Below are 22,112 nucleotides of genomic sequence, written 5' to 3'. Positions count from 1 at the left end.
AGTAGTGCAACCATCACCACTATCCAATTTTAGAACATTTGTTCACCCCAAAAAGAAACCCTGTACCCATCAGTAGACAGAATGTTTGATACAGCAGCTATCTCTATCTGCTAGGAGTGCTAGCTACCTTGTACAGTCATTTCTTGGTCTTTGTCAACTAGAACATGCCCCCCACCAAAAAAAAAAAAAAAAATAGAGCATTTAGACAACACCTACAAAGTCTCAAAAATGTTTTCCAAATAAATTTTTTTCTCTAGTTCAATCTTATCCATGTAGCAGCTTGGGAAGATTCATTGCAAAAATAATTTATTTGCCGAAACCGGTTTGGCTCAGTGGATAGAGCGTCAGCTTGTGGACTGAAAGGTCCTAGGTTCGATTCCGGTCAGAGGCATGTACCTGGGTTGCGGGCACATCCCCAGTAGGAGATGTGCAGGAGGCAGCTGATCGATGTTCCTCTCTCATCGATGTTTCTAACTCTCTATCTCTCTCACTTCCTCTCGGTAAGAAAATCAATAAAATATATTTTTTAAAAAATAATTATTTGCAGAAGAGTAAATTAACATTATCCAACTTACGGATTTCAGAACACATCGTGAACTCATCTGCAAAAGCCAGTTTCTTGCAGATATTCTGTATTGAGGCTCTTATTAAGAAAATTAGCTATAAGGTCCTATCAAACTTTTCGACCTTGTTTCCCGAAGATATGAAAACACAATTTGGCATTATTGCAGTTTCAATTTTGAATTATTGCAGGCACCTATTACAAATGAAAATGAAATACTTTTTAGTCAAACAGGCAGCACAACACTAGGCAGGTAATTGTAGTGAAATGAATTTAGTCTCCAATAAAAAAAAAACACAGAAATATAATGTGAGCTATATATGTAATTTAAAATTTTCTACTAGCCACATTTTTAAAATAGTAAAAAGAAACTGGAAAATTAACTGTAATAATATATTGTATTGAACCCAATGTATCCAAAATATTGCTTCAACTTGTATCAATATACAAAAATTGTACTGAGATACTAACTCTTTGAAATCTGGTATTTTACAGCACAACTCATTTTGGAATAATCAAGTTTCAAGTGCTCAATAGCCACATGGGGCTAAGTGGCTCCAATACTGAGCAACACAGTCTCAGATTACTGAAGTTCCTCTTTCAATTCATCATAAAGAGTTGCCTTGGTTTAGGTACTTATCATCTCTTGTCCAAATTATTCCAATGACTCTTAACCAGTCTCCTTGTCAACCCAGCCTCTCTACTGCTGCCAAAATCATCTTCTTAAAATGCTAATATGCTAGTTTGATCATTACAATCCCCTGCATAAAAGTCTTCGATGGTTCTTTATGGCATCCAAATTCCTTAGCTTATAATATAAAACTTGCATTTGGCCTTTGACTACCTCTCCAGTTCTACTCCCTACTTTCCCTGTTCTCACCCATGTTGGCTACAGTAAGTTACTTGCTGTCATATGCTTACCCCTTTCTGCCTTTACAAGTGTTTTCCCACATTTTAAGACATCCTCCCCTCAATCCTTGCCAACATCACAAACATCTGCTCCTACTTCAGCGTTACATAGTCTGTGACACTTTCCCCATTTCCCGCCAGGGCGAGTTAGATGCGCCCCTCTAACCTTCCTTTTATAGCATCTATCACATTTTCCAGTAGAGTCCAATTTTCTGAGGGTTTGGCTCTAACGTGATGAGGTCAGGCTAAAATCAGACTCGAATTACTTTTGGAAATTTCTTACAAGAGCATGGATATATTGGGAACGAAAATGTGCTGTAGCTTGCAGTCCTAAATGAATCTTCCTCTGGGAATTGGGCAGATCTCCATTTCACAGGTAAGACAAATGTCAAAAAAGTTATGACTGGTATGGAATTTTAATTAGTAAGGTTGCTAACATTATTTTTAGTGTTAGTCTATCCCATAATCACTCCTTTTCCAACTCTCCCCCCACCCCTCCAAATCACTGGGATACTACTATCTAAGGAGGTTATTTTCTCTTTAATCTTCTTGCTTCTATTCAGTCCCATTCTCATTATTAAGATGAATGTTGTAATGATCAATTCTTCTGGACAGAGTATTTCTTTTTCCTCCCTCACCCATCCTTCCAACCTTCTTTAGGTCAAGGAGGGTGGTAGCTAATTCTTGAGACGGTTGTAGGTGTGGGAGGGAGAGTAGAGCAAAAAATTTTTTAAGCATCTTGAAGTCTCTAATAACGTACTGTATCTGTTCAGTTCTTACCTGACCCCAGCAAAGCACCAATGACAAAAACATCTAAATGCCTTTCTATCTGGGAGGGAAGGGACGGGCAGGGATTGCATGCAGCCTGCAATGTCCAGTTTACTGAGAGTGACCTCAGCCCTTAGGACAACTTGTGCGTCAGTCATTCTGCAGGTGTGGAAAAGGACCAGCAGAGGCTAATGAATGGCCACAGTCTCTGCTCGCAGGAAAATGGCTGTTCCCAGGTTTGTGAAAGTCCCAAGCCTTGGGGTATAAAAGACCAGTTTAATAGATCCCCTGAGGATGCTTACTAACCATAGAAGAAGAGGAAAGGTAAAATACAAGTGATCTATTTTTGCAATTTTGGAGGACTTAGGAATCTGGCAGGAGGCAAGAGGGAGGTTGCTTAGGCCATCCTGCTGCTGACCGACATACACACTTACGTGGGGATGCAGTGGCCCCCGTGTGCCATTCCACCAAACACATGTTCTTTCTGAGTCAATGTTTGGACATCTTATTAGTCTGTTTTGCAATAATTTTATTTTTCTCCATTCCTGTGAAAATAAACTCTTTCTTTAAAAAGTATATGAGGAGCCCTGGCCAGTTGGTTGGGATATCATCCCATGCACCAAAAGGATGTGGGTTCAATCCCCAGTCAGGGGACCTATGAGAAGCAACCGATCGATGTTTCTCTCTCACTCTCAAATCTCCTCAGATGAGGATGAAAAAAAAGTTGTACAAATTGTGAATGTACTAAATTTACACTTTAAGATGGTCTATGGTTAACTTTATGTTTATGTAACTTTTGGCCTCAATTTTTAAAAATAAAAAGTATATGATGAAAAAAATACTCCAGGATCACAAAGGCCATCATATTTTCCTTCACTGTGTGCACATGACTCGTTTGGTCCTAAAATGTTGCCCAGGAATAGATCTGAATCCTAAGACTACTGTGATGGGCTCTGGGAGAAGAGATTATAATGTCAGAATATTTAGCTCCTAGGATGTGATTAAGCTCATTTTGTTCATCAGTGAAGTGGCATCATAACATTCTTTCCAGCATATTAAAGGAAATGAATCCTAATTAACATCTATAACAGCTCAGTAAGCCTCCTTGTTGTCTTTTAAGTGGAAACTACTGAGCCTTTTTTTAATCTCCAATTTTGTATCGTGTCTTCGAAATACTAGTGACAGAATGTATGTGATAAGGAATAAACAAATGCATGGAATAAAAAAAGAGCTGGAAAGATGCTTAGCCATAAACACAGGACTAACTTTTAAACTATCTACTTTTAATGAACTTATCTTTTATTAGGAAATTCTAAGCGTCTATTCCCCTATGGTAAAATGTCACACAAAAAGGGACACCAAAAATTCTTCCTTCCCCTGTATGTGGCCAGATGCCTCTTCCACCAAGAGGAGGGGTCTATTTTTCTCCCCTTGAATCTGAGCTGGTCCAGAAACTTGCTTTAACCAGGAGAGAAAGACAGAAGTGTCACTGCCGGTTCTAGGCCTGGGCCATACGAGTCCGGGCAGCTCCTGTTTTTTCTTAGAATCCAGCCACCATTTAAAGAAGCTTTGGCTGAACTATTAAGTAATAATAAGAAGACATGGAGAAGCGGAGAGAGGCCTGCCTGGCCCCTAGTCATTACGGCCGCCCCAGTCAAGTGAGAAAAGCTTTCCTGGACATCTAGCCACATTAGTGACCCCTGTGAACACCACGTGAAGCGGAGTGACTGCCTAGCCAACCCAGGAAACTCTAAGACATAATCAATCACTGGTATTTTAAGCCACTATGGAGTAGTTTGTTACACAGCAATAGGTAACTGGTAAATCCCACGTACCCCCTGATTTTTTTTCTACAACCCTAGATCTAGAGTTGGAATTACATTTCTGCCAATTACAAACTGACCAATCACTCTGATCTCCAAAAAATCTTGAAACCTCTAAACTGAGTATTTTTCTAATTTTCAAAATCAAAAGTCCTTATATATGACCAAAGATTTGTCACCAGAATAAAAAAAATTCCTATAAATCAATAATAAAAAAGACAAACAACCCATTTTTTAATGGACAAAAGATCTGAACAAGAGAATCAATATGACATATACAAATAACCAATAAGCAAATGAAAAGGTACTTAACATCATTAGTTATCAGGTAAAATACAAATTAAAACCACATGAGACACCACCTCACACCCACTAGACTGATCAAAATTAAAAAGACTTACAATACCAAGTGTTGGTGAGGATATGGACCAACTGGAACTCTTATACATTGTTGGTGGGAGTGTAAAATGGTAAAACCATTTAGGAAACTGTCGGGCAGTTTCTTATAAAATTAAACATGTATCTAACTCATAACATCTACAACTCTCCTTAGAAAGCATATATGTAAAAACTGATTTGTACAAGAATGGCAGCTTTATTCATAATAGCAAAAAACTGGAAAGCCAAATGTCCACCAAAAAGCAAAAGGATATACAAATATTTGTGGTACATTCATTCAATGGAACACAACTGAGTAATAAAAAGCAATAAACTACTGGTGCACACTACGACACGGATGAACTTGAGTAATATTTTGAGTGAAAGAAGCCACAATATTCCATATGAAGGTTAAGAACTAATCTATGGTTCTCTCAGCTAGAACCACCATCTCCCAGTAATTTGTCAAAATGACCAACACAGGGGGAACATACCTGCTCTATCCTCTCTAGTCCTTTTAGAAAACACAGAATTGTTCCTTGGGCCACATACATGTGAATCAATAAGAAAGGTGATATTGTTGCTATCAAGGGAATGGGCACTATTCAAAAAGAAAAGCCCTAGCTGGTTTGGCTCAGTGGATAGAGGATGGTCCTGCAGGCTGAAGGGTCCCGTGTTCGATTCCGGTCAAGGTACCTTGGTTGCAGGGTCGATCCCTAGCCCTGGTTCGGGGCATGGGCAGGAAGCAACCAATCAATGTATCTCTCTCACATCGGTGTTTCTCTCTTTGTGTCTCTCTCTACCTCCCTTCCACTCTCTCTGAAAATCAATGGGAAAATATCTTCGGGTAAGGATTAACAAAAAAGACAAGAAAGGCCTCACAAATGTTACCATGGCAAAACTGGAAGAAGTCCACCTGAAGAAAGCAAAGGAAGTACATAAGCAAGTACAATATAAATGTATTTTTTTGGAAATTAGGCAAAGGGGAAAATCATTTTTATAGCTATGTATCATATATTTGGGATAAATAAACAGTGCAACCTTGGTATTTGAACCAAAATACTTTTGATTTATGAACATTTTGTAAAACAAAAAAATAATTCCTCAAATGGGTGCTTAGTTTTTAAGGACTCGAGAAATTTTCCAGCCTTTTAACAAATTTTTATTGAATAACTTATAATAATAAGATATTCTTACAGAACCTAGACACAGAACCTACACAGAACCTAGAGACAGAAGAACTTCGCTGGAGAGAACATGGCAAAAGATCCTGGACAGAAACTGGCCACAGAACCTAGAGACAGAACCTAGCGAGAGAACCTGGCTGAAGAAACTAGAGACAGAACCTGGCTACAGAACCTGGATAGAACATGGCAAGAGAACCTGACTAGAACCTGGTGACTGAACCTGGCTGGAGAACCTGGACAGAACTGGCTGGAGAACCTGGAGAACCTGGCTGGAGAACCTAGCAAGAGAACATGGACACAGAACCTGGCTGGAGATCCTAACCAGAACTTCGCTGGAGATCCTGACCAGAACTTGGCTAGAGATCCGGGCTAGGCTGCTGATCAACTGAACGCTGTTTCCATGTCATTCCTTCTTCGCCGACTCTATCCACACCTTTGGGGACCCCTGGACCTGCTGGGGGTGGACCCCAGCATAACTCCAAAATGAAACAATTTAATTTTGCTCTTGACTATGTATTATATGTTAGCATTATTACCAGGAGATATTAGAATACATAAACTCAAAGTAGATAAAAAAAAAAAAGATATTCTGCCAAGTGCTATGACAGATATGAGGCAGCAAAGACTCAAAAGTCCATACCTCTACAGTACTATATCATAGTTATATTTCACAGACTTATTCATTATATTATGCATATTCATTACATATCATAAGCAGGAGTGTAAGGGCTACTGCACCCAACAAACTCAATAGTACTGTCAGCAATCTAATGCCAGATTATTTCACGCAACCATCTGTATCACTAATGAATGAAGCAGACAATTAGAACTTTTCAAAATCTATCTGATTTTCAAACACCAACCCATCAAAAGTACTGGACTATAAGGATGCCATTAAAAAAAAATCTTTTACTGTAATAAGATACAGTATCTGTTTTCCACCAAACTTGAAAATTAAATGGGGAGGTTAAGAAATTTTATTTCTGTTTAAGGCCATAAAACCTATATAATTTATATGACAAATGATTAAGAATATTAAGGCTGTGGAAGACAAATAAAAGGTTACTATTCACAGGATCTAGATTAAAATTAATTTTAGAATTTGTCTAGACATCTCAGACAAAAACTTGTATTTTTACATCCCTAAAATAAGTAATTAAACTTCTGTTCCAGTGACTCATGAAATAAGACATTCTATTTTTTAATGGTCTTAATAATTTTTTAAAAATTGTAAAGATGCAATCTGCTTTCCTAGAACACACTCTCTATTCCCTGTTCAACTCTACAGCTGAATGAGGTCCACATTCTCTTCTATATGACCAGGCCTCAAATTTTCAAAATTGGCTGATTTCCTCTTCTAAGGAACCATACTCTATTCATTTTACCATTTCTCAAAAAAACCAGTAAAGAACCTTCACCACGCTGCTCTATATTCCCTGGATTCAGTAATTTTTTAAAATGCAATGAGCCCCTGTCTGCTAGGCATTAATATTCTGCATCACAGGTACTAGAGATGCAGCAGTGAATAAAACATACGTGTTCTCTGCCTCACAGAATTAACATTTAGGGGATGTGCTCCAGTTCATCGATGTGTATCTTAAAATCTATCACCCCAGCCCAGCCGGTGTGGCTCAGTGGTTGAGCTTCAATTCATGAACTAGGTAGTCACCGTGCAATTTCCGGTCAGGACACATGCCTGAATTGTGGGCTCAATCCCCAATAGGGGGCATGCAGGAGGCAGCTGATTGATGATTTGCTCTCATCATTGATGCTTTAACTCTCGCTCTCACCTTCTTCTCTCTAAAATCAATAAAAACATTAACAAAACAAAACACAAAAACTTTTTTTTTAAAAACCTATCACCACAGTTCAGCACAATATGAATATAATGGAATTATTCTGAACAATGCACACAACTAATGCAACCTAGGAATCACACTAAACATTTTTTGGACAGCCTGGTCATATTACTAAGTTATACTGAGCTTGCAGTCAATTCATTTTTTATAGGGAATATATAATTATATGCCAAGCATATACTAGGACTAACCATGCATATAACAACAGAGTATACCCCTGACCTCAAAGACTATGAAACCCTAAAAGTAGACAATTACATAACACTGAGGTAATTGTCATACAAGAGGTATCTACAGAATGGGCAGAGAACACAGTGGAAGGGTACTTAACTTGGAATATATAGTAGACGCTTTCCTAAGCAATCTCTTTAATAACCTGGACTGAACTAATGTTTCCTTTTTCTCCTGTAAAACACAATGGCTGTTACCCATCGTTGGCCGGAAATGGTCATGGCCAGTAGCACTTCTGCTTCCACTACCTGAAATTGCTTGCTACAGACCTATTCCCAACCTCGTTATGCAGTTGTACATGACACTGAATTTATAATTTAATTAAGTAGACCTATGAAATATGATTGTGGAAAGAGTTGCAATTTCTATGAAAATGAAGCTGAATATGTATAGAGATAGACAAGTTGCTAAAAAAATAAAACAGCTGTCCAGTTAGAAATAGAAAGTAAAAATTAGGGTAGAAAATCATAAAAAATCTAAAAGGCTTTTACATTCAGGTTTCTTTGGAATTGCTTTACATTCTCACTCCACTGTAAAGAAATGGAAACTAAAACAATAGAAGATTTCATTACATGTGGAGTTTATATAAGAAACATCATAAATATTATAGTAAGCAGATCTTTATTCAAAGGAAAAGCCTTGGTCCTAAAACAAAAGATTTATGAAACAGAGATATGTATGTATGTTTTAAGAGAAAATGTTTAAAATATGCATGTAACTTTTCTTTATAGTTTATCAGACTTTTTAATTTATTGGTACCAAATACAGTGGAAATAAAGGACTTCACCTACAACCGTCCCCAAAAGAGAAACAAGGATGCCAAGAGGAATTTCGGGCTGCTGCTGTAAGGGGAGACTGAGGATTAAAAATTAAGTCTGAAGAGGTGAAAATCCATAAAATCAGCAACAGTATGAACAAAGGAGACCTGCTTTGTTTACCAAATCCTGAAATGCTGGGATAAAGCCTCTAACTAGACTTTCTTATTTATACAAAACCATCCCCATGAATAAATGAGCTCCATGAAAGGCCAGGAGCTTGTCTGTTTTTGCTCACTGGTCCACACCTCTGACTAATGGGCCTGGAATGCCTGGAATGAAGTAAGCCCTCAGTAATTCTTATTTAAGGTTGAATGGATCTATCAAATGAGCTAGCTACAACACACTCTGACATTTACAAAAGAAGGAATATCCATGAAATTTGAGCAATGTAAGCTTCAGATAAGCAAAGGACAGTGTGAGCTGGCGCATCAAAAAATAAACATAAGGGCCAGACAATGTTCCAGCGTCCTCCCTCACTCCCTTCCTCTGGGGACTCTACTCTCTAGTTTTACTGATTGTCTCACCATTTCTCAGGCCCCCCTGTTCTCTTAGGCTGAAGTGTCCCCTTCCCTTTCCTTTTCTTCACATTTTAAAATTCTATGCCTCAAAAGAAGTTACACAAATGGGACATGAAAAGATGCTCAACATCATCAGTCATCAGGGAAATGCAAATCAAAACCACAGTGAGCCCTGGCTGGGTAGCTCAGTTGGTTGAGCGTCATCCTGTGCAGTGAAAGGTGGCTGGTTCGATTCCCCACCAGGGCACATGTCCAGGTTGTGGGTTTGGTCCAGGTCGGATGTGTGCAGGGGCAACCAATCAATGTTTCTCTCTCACACAGAAGTTTCTTCTTCTCTCCCTCTCTCTCTAAAATCAATGAAAAATCATATTTTTAAAAAAACTACACAGTGAGGCCCTAGCTGGGTAGCTCAGTTGGTTAGAGTATCGTCCAGATATACCATGGTTGCAGGTTCGATCACAGGCCAGGGCACATACAAGAATCAACCAATGAATGCATAAATAAGCAGAACAGCAAAAATCAATGTCTCTCTCTCTCTCTCTCTCTCTCTCTCTCAAAATCAATAAATTTAAAATAAAAAAAAAACAAAACGAGAAACCACTTCATAATTCACTAGAATTATTCTGAAATGAAAACAAAAACAAAACAAAACAAAAAAAGCCCAGTAACTAATGTTGGCTAGGATTCAAAGAAACCGGAACTGGAATCCTCATACATTGTCCAATAGTATAGCTGCCCTGGAAAACAGTCTGACAATTCCTCAATTCAGCAACTCCACTTCCAAACTTCAATACCTGAGTACTGAAAATATATCCACACAAAAACTTATACAGGAATATTTATAGTAGCATTACTCCTAATATCCAAAAACTGGAAACACCCATATGTCCATCACCTAATGAATGGAAAAACCAAAATGTAGTATTTTCATACAATGGAATTATATACGGCAATAAAACAGAATAAAGAACCATATGTACTACAACATGCATGAACTTTAAAAATATTAAGCTAAGCGAAAGAAGTCACACAAATATTGCATGATTCCATTTATATGAAATGTCCAGAATAGGCAAATCCATAGATAGAAGATTTGTAGCCCGGCCAGCATGGCTCAGTGGTTGAGCATCGACCTATAAACCAAAAAGTCACGGTTCGATTCCCAGTCAGGGCACATGATAGGGTTGCGGGTTCAGTCCTCAGTGGGGGGCGTGCAGGAGGCAGCTGATCAATGATTCTCTCTCATCATTGATATTTCTACCTCTCTCACTCTCTCTCTTCCTTCCTCTCTGAAATCAATAAAAATATATTTTAAAAAAAGAAAGATTTGTAGTCACCAGGGACTGAAGGGAGGAGAGAATAGGGGGTCAACACAGGCACAGGGTTTCTTTTATAGGATGATGAGAATGTTCTTAAAGTTGATTGTGGCGGTGGTTTCACAACTCTGTGAATATATTAAAAGCCACTAAAATTGTTTGCTTTAAATGGTATGTTTCGTATGTGTAGGGTATGTAAACTATATCTCAATTAAGCTGTTTTTAAAAGTTCTGCACATACTTTAAGGTAAGTTCAAATGTGATCCTCCCTCATTTTCCACCTCCCCCGTTTCTCACCTAACACAGTCAAGATGAATAATTTCCTCTATGCTGTCAAACCAGCTGTTACTACACTGTTACATATTATCAATACTATATTTGAACCCATGCTACTGAATGGTAAAAAAAATTTTATTCTTCCTTACATCCACATTCCCATTAACCTAACAGCAGTGCATTACAGACAGACAGTAGGTCCTCAACATATCTTTATTGAATCACAGAATTAATTACCCTCAGAGACTGATATAGGCAAATAAAACGAAATCAAATTTATTTTATAAAATTTACCTATGAAAAGGACACAAATGATTAATAGTTATTCTAGGATTCATCTCTTTAAGTGGTAACATAGATAGGATTGAGAAGTTCTGACGGCAGGAGAGAATGGACTAGACGTACTACTGTGCATCTAACCCCGAAAATATGTCAGATCCTATAATCTTCTTGTCTAAAGTTCAACCGTGTGTAACTGCACAGAAATTGCCTTTCCTCCATTTTTGTTTTTTTGTTAATCCTCATCCAAGGATATTTTTTCATTGATTTTTACAGAGAGTGGAAGGGAGGGGGAGAGACAGAGAGAGAAACATCGATGTGAGAGAGAGAGAGACATCAATCAGGGTTTCTTTTTTTTTGTCTGTTTATTTTTTGCTGGGTTTTTTTTTTTTTTTTAAATATATTTTATTGATTTTTTACAGAGAGGAAGGGAGAGAGAGATAGAGAGTTAGAAACATCGATGAGAGAGAAACATCGATCAGCTGCCTCCTGTACATCTCCTACTGGGGATATGCCTGCAACCCAGGTACATGCCCCTGACCGGAATCGAACCTGGGACCTTTCAGTCCGCAGGCCGACGCTCTATCCACTGAGCCAAACCGGTTTCGGCAATGGTTTTTTTTTTTTTTTTAAATCTATTTTTATTGATTTCAGAGAGGGAGAGGGAGAGAGATGGAAACATCAGTGATGAGAGGGAATCACTGACTGGCTGCTTCCTGCACGCCCCCTATTGGGGATGGAGCCTGCAACCCAGGCATGTGCCCTAGACCGGAATCGAACCCAGAACCCTTCAGTCCACAGGCTGACGCTCTGTCCACTGGGCCAAACCAGCAGGGCTGTTTTTCTTTTTTAAGCAGACTCTAGGCTAGTGTACCAAAATGTTATCAATAGGTGAATCTGGCAGAAAAGTTTATGACTGTTTATTACACTACTCTTTGAAAATTTCTGTATATTTGGTATTTTTCAAAATAAGAAATTGTAGAAAAAGAACATTTCTAAAAAGTATATACTGAGGTTGTGGGACAGGGCAAAGGTAGAAGTGGACAACTGTGGAAACTGTAATCTAGGCGAGAGAGGATAGTCCCTCTGACCAGGGTGGGTGAACAGTATAGGAACTCGGGCCTGGTGATGGAAAAGTATCGAGTGCCCAGGAAGCCAAGTTAAGACCTGATGGCTAGAAGGATCACAAAAATGTCACCAACCTTCCCTCCCTACTCAAAAATGCAGAGGTAGCTGATTTTATCGCTCTTCTAACTGCTTCCTAAACTACTGACCCGCAAGCAGGATCTGACCGCTATGGGGCCTCCCTAGGGTAGTGGGATGAGCAGTTCCATCTTGCCCCCACAAGCCCAGGTGCAACACAGTTACCAGGGAACGCAGCAGGAGAAGGAAGCCACCCTACTCTGAAATGGAAATTCCTGCAAGCCTGCCTTTTTCAAAACGCCCACCCGTTCAAGTAAGCCCACTTGGACCCCAGCTGATAAAAACAGCCAAGCAGAGCCAGCCCCCAAATCAGTTCAGAGGACCTTCCTTTCCTCTGTGCTGCCTCCCTGGTGCTCAAGCACAAGCTTAATAAAATCTGTCTCGCTATTTCTCTGGGGCTTCCTCTCAATTTCTATCTTAGGGAACCCAAGAATCCCAATGCCAGTAACCGTCGCAGCGGAGTTAGTGAGATGTAGTGGATTCAGGATATATAACAAAAATTGAGGCAAACATTACTAATAGACTAAACAGAAAGAGAGGAATCAGGAATAATGCCAAGGCTTTTGCGAGGTGGACTATCAACTGAAAAGGGGATGATTCTGGGGAGAAGTAACAGGAATCCAGTTTAGAACATATTGATTTTGAGATGCTAATTCAAAATGGAGCTGTTAAGAAGGCAGTTAGTTTCCCACTGAAGTCTAGATTTCAGGAGAAAGGTCTAGCCTAGAGACATAAATTTATCACTCATCAGTAGAGTGCTGATGTTGGATTACATTAAAGTCATGACACTGGTTAGATCACCAAAGGCAAAGACGGTGTCAGGAGCCTATGAAATCACAAGGTGGTGGGTATCAGGGCAGAGAAGAATAAGAGAAAATTTTATAACCTCCGACATCCCAAGACCAGCATTTCTTTAAAGAACTGCACGCAGACCCTGAAAGAAGCCCAGACTACTGAAAGGTCTTGAAATATCTGGTTCCCCCACATTTTAAAAGATATACAGCTAGTCAAAGGGCAGATCCAGAATCCCTGAGATGGGGGATTTAGGGGAACCTAGATTCCACTTAAGCATTCCACAACAGCATTCAAGACCCACAAAAATAATCAAACAACCAGCATTTAAGGAAATGCCCCTCCCCCCCCGCAAATTACATGTTTGTTTTTTTTTTAATTAAATCTTTATTGTTCAGATTATTACATTTGTTCCTCTTTTTTCCCCCCATAACTCCCCTCCTCCCAGTTCCCGCCCCACCCTCCGCCCTCACTCCCCACCCACTGTCCTCATCCATAGGTGCACGATTTTTGTCCAGTCTCTTCCCGCATCTCCGACACCCCTTTCCCCCCCAAGAATAGTCAGTCCATTCCCTTTCTATGTCCCTCATTCTATTATAATCACCAGTTCATTCTGTTCATCGGATTATTTATTCACTTGATTCTTAGATTCACTTGTTGATAGATGCATATTTGTTGTTCATAATTTGTATCTTTACCTTTTTCTTCCTCTTCCTCTTCTTAAAGGATACCTTTCAGCATTTCATATAATCCTGATTTGGTGGTGATGAACTCCTTTAGCTTTTCCTTATCTGTGAAGCTCTTTATCTGACCTTCAATTCTGAATGATAGCTTTGCTGGATAAAGTAATCTTGGTTGTAGGTTCTTGGTATTCATCACTTTGAATATTTCTTGCCACTCCCTTCTGGCCTGCAAAGTTTCTGTTGAGAAATCAGCTGACAGTCGTATGGGTATTCCCTTGTAGGTAACTGAGTTTCTTTCTCTTGCTGTTTTTAAGATTCTCTCTTTATCTTTTGCTCTTGGCATTTTAATTATGATGTGTCTTGGTGTGGTCCTCTTTGGATTCCTTTTGTTTGGGGTTCTCCGCGCTTCTTGGACCTGTAAGTCCATTTCTTTCACCAGGTGAGGGAAGTTTTCTGTCATTATTTCTTCAAATAGGTTTTTAATATCTTGCTCTCTCTCATCTTCTGGCACCCCTATAATTCTGATGTTGGTACGCCTGAAGCTGTCCCAGAGACTCCTTACACTATCCTCGCATTTTTGGATTCTTTTTTCATTTTGCTTTTCCGGTTGGGTGTTTTTTGCTTCCTCGCATTTCAAATCATTGACTTGATTCTTGCGCTCCTCTGTTCTGCTGTCGGGAGTCTGTATAATATTCTTTATTTCAGTCAGTGTATGCTTAATTTCTAGTTGATTCCCCAATATAACATCGAGGGTCTCATTAGTTTTCTTGTAGATCTCATTAAGTTTATCGGCGGCTTCTAAACAGTTCTTGAGAGACCTTAAAAGTGTGGTTCTGAACTCTAGATCTTCCATTGACAATTTTGTCCTGTTTCTTTGTCTCCGCATTTTGTTATGCTTCCTTGGTGCACCCCCTAGTGGTCTTTGTGCGCAGTCTTATAGTTAAATCTTGTAGCTAATTCCAGGGAGGGTTTGACCTCCAGGCCAAGTGGCTATGAGAATCAGCTGTGTCAGCAGTGAGAGAACTTCTGTCCTCTAGGGAGGTGCTAATCTAGTCTTTGCCTGAGGCTATCCGGCAAATGCCTTTGTGCAGGGCTTGGGCGGAGCGGGTCGCACAGTATCAACAGGGTGGGCCAGAGAGAGCAGTTATGGCGGCTCTCAGTCCTGTCCCCAGGGGCTCTGCCTCTCTGAGTCCCAGCACCCGCTGCAAAGCTCGGAGAGAAAGCTGCACTCGCTCTGACCGAAGCCAGGCAGTCCCTCTTCTCCCGTTTGAGTCTGGGTCCCTAAAGACTCGCCCGGATCTGGAGCTCAGAGTCTGCGACTCCCTCCCGATTGAAAACGCCAACCGCGCCCTCCGCCGCCAGCCCGCTCCGCGCGCGCACTCCGCACCTCAGAATTTGACTTCAGCACTGCGCCTCCTCTGAGTGTCCGTATGCGTTTCTCTTTCCTCCTAGTTGTAGGACTTCCATTCAGCCAGCGTTCCAGTGGTTTTGGGTGATGTCCGTTCTGTCTTTTAGTTTCACTTTTGAAGTAGTTGTTCAAAGCAGCAAACTCCGGCGTTAACCTATGCCGCCATCTTGGTTCTCCTCTACATGTTTTTTTTAAAAGAATTTCTATTACATTTTTTAAGTAAAGACAATAAAAACAGATATAGCTATATTCGCATTATCAGTAGCCACTACTTTGAATTCTGCACCCTCCAAAATCATCTAGTACAACTGTCCCTCCTTTGCTTTATCATTTCTTACAGAGGATCTAGAACTTTTGTGTTATATAAACTAAACATTACAGCACTGTACTTCAATCTAACGAAACTGAAGACAATGGGACACATTACCTAAATGGAAACGGACTAATAATTATCTAAGAAGGAGCAGCAGTTTTTACAAACAATAAATGGATAAGTTTCAGGATATTCGTGAAAAGTCTGAAACTGTATACATTTTGAATGCACATACATATTTCTAGAACAAAGGTTCACATATTACACTCTCAATGGACCAATGATCTCAACATAGTTTAAACCCTGAGGTTTATAAATTAACATTGCTAGAGACCTGAAAATCCAAATAAACCACAAACAAAATGTCAGAATTGAAAAATTTTTAATTTAAAAGTGGAATACGCTTTTACTCCTTTCAAAGCAATTACATTGGCAGTAAGAGGGGAAATTTGTCAAGTTCAAGTTATAAGTTCAGAAGATAAAAGTTCTCTAATGAGAACTTGCTTCAAAGAATTTTCTTAACAGAATAAGTACATTTATTCCTGAAAGCTTTAAACCTTAGAGGAACACAAGCCTAGGACCTTAAATTTAAGTTGCTACTTTCAGTTACCAGTGAGGTTAGGAGCTAATTCCCCCTGCTTCATCATTTTATTCCAGGCATTGAAAAGAAAAAGCTTTTAAACGAAAGAAATGTGTAAAACTGAGGAAGGCCCTCAGTTAAATTGGTAAAACATGAACGGGAAGAAGAGGCAGCAATAGGCTTAATCATTATTTTCAACTTGGTTCAGCTTATTCAGTATTCAAAGAAATTCACGCTTTCCTGAATTTAAAAAGCTCCGAATACACTTAACAGCAGACATAAAAGTTGCCTGAAAGCAGCGGTTCTCAACCTGTGTGTCGCGAACAATGAAAATACATCCTGCATATCAGATATTTACATTACGATTCATAACAGTAGCAAAACTACAGTTATGAAGTAGCAACGAACATAATGTTATGGTTGGGGGTCACCACAACATGAGGGACTGTATGAAAGGGTCGCGGCATTGGGAAGGGTGAGAACCACGGCCTGAAAGTCTCTTCAGTTCTACGCCCTGTACCAGATACTTACATTCTTGCTACGTGGTAAGAACTGTTCTGAGCACGTTTGTATTAATTCACGTATCCATGTGTGGGCACGTATATTTTTTGTTTTGTCCTTAAGGACTACAGTCAACTTGTCCTTAACGTCTATGATGTTTGCAAGACTTGAGCTCCCTGGACTGACAAGAATTAGTGGTATCATATCCCCATTATTCCTAACGGGTCACTTTGGGTTTGATTCAGAAGTGTGACTTCCATTAGAGCGTTCAGAGTCCAGAATCCTGGCATCAGAGCTAGCCCAGGTCTGGACTGCAGGTTTTATTGTGGTTCTGTTCAATTTGGGATTGAATCTCTTTCCGGGATAAATATAGGAGTATCATTCCATTCAAAATGTTCTCAAATATTAGATGGACCCGGCAACTAACTTGGTCTCTCCAGCAGAAAAAATGACTTCCAACCTCTATTCTACTCACCATAATGGACAACCTGGTCCTGGCCTAAAAGTAAATCAAAGCGGAAAGAGACTTCGGGACTACCCTTTTGGGGACTATGAAGATCTTCACCCAGACCTGACAGAGAATCATTTCACTCAGGTAATATTTATAAAAGAATGTATAATAATGAAAAGTACTTATTTATAATTTTCAACGGGAGTGGGGGGGCAGGGAACACCACAGGATAAAAGAATATATAAAATAGGTGAAAAACCACATACAGCCACACTAAAAACTGAAAGAAAAAATAGCGAAATTTTTTTTTGGGGGGGGGGGGGGGGGCGCCATTCTGTTTTATTTCAACTCTCAAACAATATAAAGAGGTGAGAACTTCTAATGCTGAACCATGCAAGTAATAATAAAGAAAAAGATAAAATACTAACAACAAAAAGACAACCATTTAAAAGTTTTTCATATTTCACAGCAGTACTAACAAGTGTTTCTGGACAACTGCTTCCAACAACAGGAGTCTGAATGTACCCTTAACACAGCGGTTCTCAACCTGTGGGTCGCAACCCCTTTGGGGGTTGAACGACCCTTTCACAGGGGTCGCCTAAGACCATCCTGCATATCAGATATTTACATTATGATTCATAACAGTAGCAACATTACAGTTATGAAGTAGCAACAAAAATAATTTTATGGTTGGGTCACAACATGAGGAACTGTATTTAAAGGGCCAAAAGGTTGAGAACCACTGCCTTAACGGAAGAACCAGCACGTTTCCCGGTAGTTCACACTTAGTCATTGCATACCACATGCTACACGCACCAGACTTCGGTAAACCACATCTTAAAATGTGTAACAAGGCGCCCGGCTGGTGTGGCTCAGTGCTTGAGTGTCAACCTATGAACCAGGAGATCGCACTTCGATTTCCAGTCAGAGCACATGCCCAGGATGAGGGCTCATCCCCAGTGGGGAGCATGCAGGGGGCCACCGGTCAATGATTCTCTCTCATCACTGATGTTTCTATCTTTCTCTCCCTTCCTCTCTGAAATCAATAAAACTGCATTTTTAAAAAATGTGTAACAAAGTACTGTGCATGATCACAACAAAACTAAAACCCAAGGAGTGTGGCAGGAAAGTAAACTCCAACGCTTCCAGTAAGACATCAGGGAAGCACCGCTGCTGGGCCCTTCCTTTTACCAGTTTAAAGAAAAATTCTGATTTACATTATTCAGCAAACTCAATATTCAGAAGCTTAAACAGCAGGCTCAAGTTAAAAGTTATAATACAGGCCACTTCTTTTTTTTTTTCTTGGTAAATGTTTTACATAAAACATGAAATCAAGTTGCACTTCACTTAAAAACGGAATATTTCAATAGTAAAAATATGTTTATATTTCTCTTTTTTTTAAAGACATTTAATAACAATACAAGAAGACTGGATTTAACTCCCCACCCCCCGTCCTGCCCTCCCCCCTGGCACAGATATGTCAAGGCAAGGCTCCCGGAGAGGCATGTCCACCTGGCTGTGGGCTGGGGACTCAGGGGAACACACTCCATTCCTGGCTGGGTCAACAGAAAGGCTTCTCTCAGTGATTTTTACTGTAATAACACCAAGTTTACATTAAATAATACTGGAATATGGTGTAATACTGAAATTGTAGGCAGAATAACTTTGCCTGAAGTTCATAATACCTATGATAATATTGATACTGAAAAACCAATGTATTGGGAAACTGAACTCAATCCTCCCCATGAAGTCATTTCTATGGAAACTAACTGGCCAGAAGAAAATTAGAGCTTCTAGATAATGCAATAGTAGAGAGTCTTAATTCATCTGGCCAAACGTATCATAAGGTACAAATGACAGTGGATGAAGGAGGAAAACATAATTAGCTTAATAAAAAATTATGATAATACATGGAAAGGGTTTTTCAGTTGGCTGGGATGCTTGTTCCCCTTAGACTTTTCCTTGTCCAGTATTAGACATTTTCTGTTCCTAATCGGTGTTATTGGTTTAGTATAGTTACTTTTGTTCCTGATATGTAAATGATATAATAGATGCAGAAAAACAAAACTTGACATACAGCAAAAAGACTCGGATCATGATGGCTCAAAAACTAGAAATGATCCAGAATACTTTTTAACAAGGACATATAGGATCTGACTGCCTCCCATTTACCTGCCCTTTGTGAATAATAATCATTCGATCTTAAATGCCATCTGAGGTTATGGTCTTGCCCCACCCCCAGTGGTCCACCTGTTCAGCAAGACATGCTGCCACTGAGACATCCTAGGAATGAGCCTTCCTAGCACCGTGGGACTCCATTATCCAACCAAAAGGTTGGTCATCAATGCATCCTTTGGATTGATGTATGACCAAAAGGGGGATGTGTGGACGAAAGGGGCCACATGCTAACCTGACAAGCTCAGGGGAGGCCTGCATGGCGGTCCTGCAAACTCAGAGACCTAAAGTAACCACAGAGGATGGTCTGAAATTAAACTTTAACTAAAAGCAGTTATGGTGGGCAGTTACGTCCCAGGCCAGTATCTTCACTGACAAGGTCAAGCTTTACCTTAACTGAGCCCATCTGTCTTTTTGCATCTATGATAACATACCCTTGAAGTGTCTGGGTAACTTGTAACTTCCCTTTTTCTGGAGCTCCTGGGGCACAGCCAAATGTGCTGGGTGCCAGGACAGATACCACAAATTCCTTCATTATCAATTGTCCCTGCACCCACATAAGTATGTGTCCATCATTTTACTTTTTATCCAAGCCCAGGGGCTTCCCCACTTTGCTTTCTCCCACCTCCTTAATCTATCACCAATGAATTTCATGTAACCCACCTACGTCCCTCCTTTGACTGCAATGTATAAATACAGATGTAACCCACCATTCTCTGGAGCATTATCTCAATTCGTTGAGGTTCTGCTTCCTGGCATATGTAGACAGTTTGGCTCAAATAAACTCACAAAAATTCTTTTTAAAAAAAGAAAGAAAGGCTTCTCTCTCATGTTCACTGAGCGACCTGCATCCCGAAACAGACTCTCAGCGCCACGTTGATGAACAGGCCTGTGTCCATCATATCTGGGGTCATTTTGATACATGTGTTCACTTCACTCCCGTTTGTGGATAAGATTCCCACTATCCCTCACCAGGGGACCTGCCTTGTTGCCGCCCTTCTAAGTTCAACCATACCCCAAACTTTTGAGTCCCAGCGCGGCTCACTGGGACATAAGCCATGGCGATGACCTCCCTAGGGATTCCCTTGTGCCACTGACCCCAAGGTTCTTTGAAACTTTCCTAAGTCAGCAATCACGATGAGGGGCTGGCACAGCCCGTCACAGTCTCCTCCTGGGTCAGGTGGCCCCCACCACCCGTGATGAGATGGAGGTCAGCACCTACTTCATCAGCACCATCGAGGGTGAGGTGAATCTTGGGTGTCTGTCCAGGTCACTGAGCCGTAAGCCCTACTGCAGGGTGAGCTGATGGGCCTGGAAGGAGGTGGGAACACACAGGCGGTTCTGGTCCTCCTGCTTCACTCTTTGGGCTATTCAGGCGCAGCATGGGCACTGGCAGAGCCACTTCCAATTCCCAGCACTTGGTTATTCCTCACGTGACTCTCCACCCCCCGCGGCGGACTCCTGGCCCTGAACATCGTGGAGGGACCGGGCAGACGACCTTTGGACATTGTGGAGGGGCCGGGACGATGCTGCTGGATTTCCTAAAGCTGGTGCTTGATTGCACCAGCGCTGTGAATCCCCAACTGAGCGGCTGCTCGTGGGAGCCCAGGAAACCCCAACTGTCCCCACCCCCTCCAGACACCACGCCACGCCGCCCACCTGCCACCCCCACCTGTGGGGCAGTGGGGCCAGGACCTGCCTGTAGCAGCGGTTCTCAACCTGTAGGTCGCAACCCCTGAAAATACATCCTGCATATCAGATATTTACATTACGATTCATAACAGTAGCAAAATTACAGTTATGAAGTAGCAACGAAAATAATTTTATGGTTGGGGGTCACCACAACATGAGGAACTGTATTAAAGGGTCGCGGCATTAGGAAGGTTGAGAACCACTGCTAGAGGGTACTGCATCCCGATGCCTGGCTCCAGTCTCAGCTGAATCTCCAGCCTCAGTCGTGGTCCTGTCCTGGGTTCTCCGGAAGTCTGGTCGTCACCTACAGGACTGGTGCCCACCGAAGAGAGTGAAATATTGACAATGGTTGTGGCTGAGGATTATGCTTCTAAAATGTTTTCTCTTTATTTTCTATTTTTCTAAATAACCTGGCATTCATCTGTGCTTTTAATGTGTTATTCTCAAATTATGAACTATACAGATGACCTGCATAATTAATCTAGATAGGTTAGCTTTATATTTGAGCATATTTGTTTATCCCATATCAAAATGCTACTTCCTAAATAGGATGTCATTCTATAACCATTTTCTGATCATTTTCCCCAAATCCTTACTAAAACAAAGCTCTCTGAGCTACATTCTTTCTCCACTTTGTTTTCAATTCCTTCCCTGAAAAAATACATATTTAGTTGGAATCAAATTTTTATTTCATAGAGTGTAAAATCATCACTCTGGATTTTAAAACAGCACTATAACCCCACATCTAAAAGACCCCTGGAGCAGTGGGAAACATTTGTTGTATATGCATTTCCTATACCCTATTTTAAGTATTTTCATCCTATTAAAAAAGTTCATCCTAGGGTATATATTTCCTATACCCTAGGTTAAGTATTTTCATCTCAAATGTAATATTTGATTGATACATTCAGCAACCAAACTCTATTGTGAGTTTACAGTTTGCAAAGTGAATTTCCAAAAATATCTCACTCACACATTCACATTTAGTTGGCATAGACACATGTGCAATGTTTAACGGAAACAACCCGCGTAAGTCTCACACATGGAGCAGGGCGTCTCTGAGTTTCTCTCTTTCCAGCAAATGTGCTCCATCAGCCATTATGCTTTTTTTCCTTCAAAGCGTTTCTCTCAGGTCACTGCCACCTGGCTCCCTATTAGACAAGTTAGCATTGAGAAACCACTTCTGAAGGGAGGGGGGGGAGAGAGAGAGAAAATATGTATGTAAATACCTCAGTCTGTGACCCTGGCAGTTTCACATTTATTTTTGTGTTTTATATTTCTTTTTTAAAATATATTTTCAAATATAAGGATAGGAAATAAGGGAAACGTATAATGAACTCCTATGTACCCATCACTCTGCAACAATTATCAGTATTTTGTTATTTTCACT

General features: G+C 40.3%; 1 protein-coding gene and 1 pseudogene across 2 annotated transcripts in view; both read right to left on the bottom strand.

Annotated features, from left to right (window-relative positions):
* The window catches only part of DENND5B (DENN domain containing 5B), a 177,826-nt gene that overhangs the window by 116,614 nt on the left and 39,100 nt on the right, over positions 1–22,112 (bottom strand). The gene's annotated exons all lie outside the window — the stretch shown is intronic.
* LOC308512373 (ribose-5-phosphate isomerase-like) lies at positions 18,074–20,505 on the bottom strand (annotated as a pseudogene). Its single transcript has 2 exons — positions 19,820–20,505; positions 18,074–18,100 (listed from the first exon to the last, which is right to left on the bottom strand). The product of its transcript is annotated as a ribose-5-phosphate isomerase-like (transcript).

The sequence above is a fragment of the Myotis nattereri genome (assembly GCF_964212035.1).
Source record: "Myotis nattereri genome assembly, chromosome: 2".
Lineage (NCBI taxonomy): Eukaryota > Metazoa > Chordata > Mammalia > Chiroptera > Vespertilionidae > Myotis > Myotis nattereri.
Note: the sequence above shows the minus strand (reverse complement) of the source record. Positions and strands in the feature narration are given on the sequence as shown.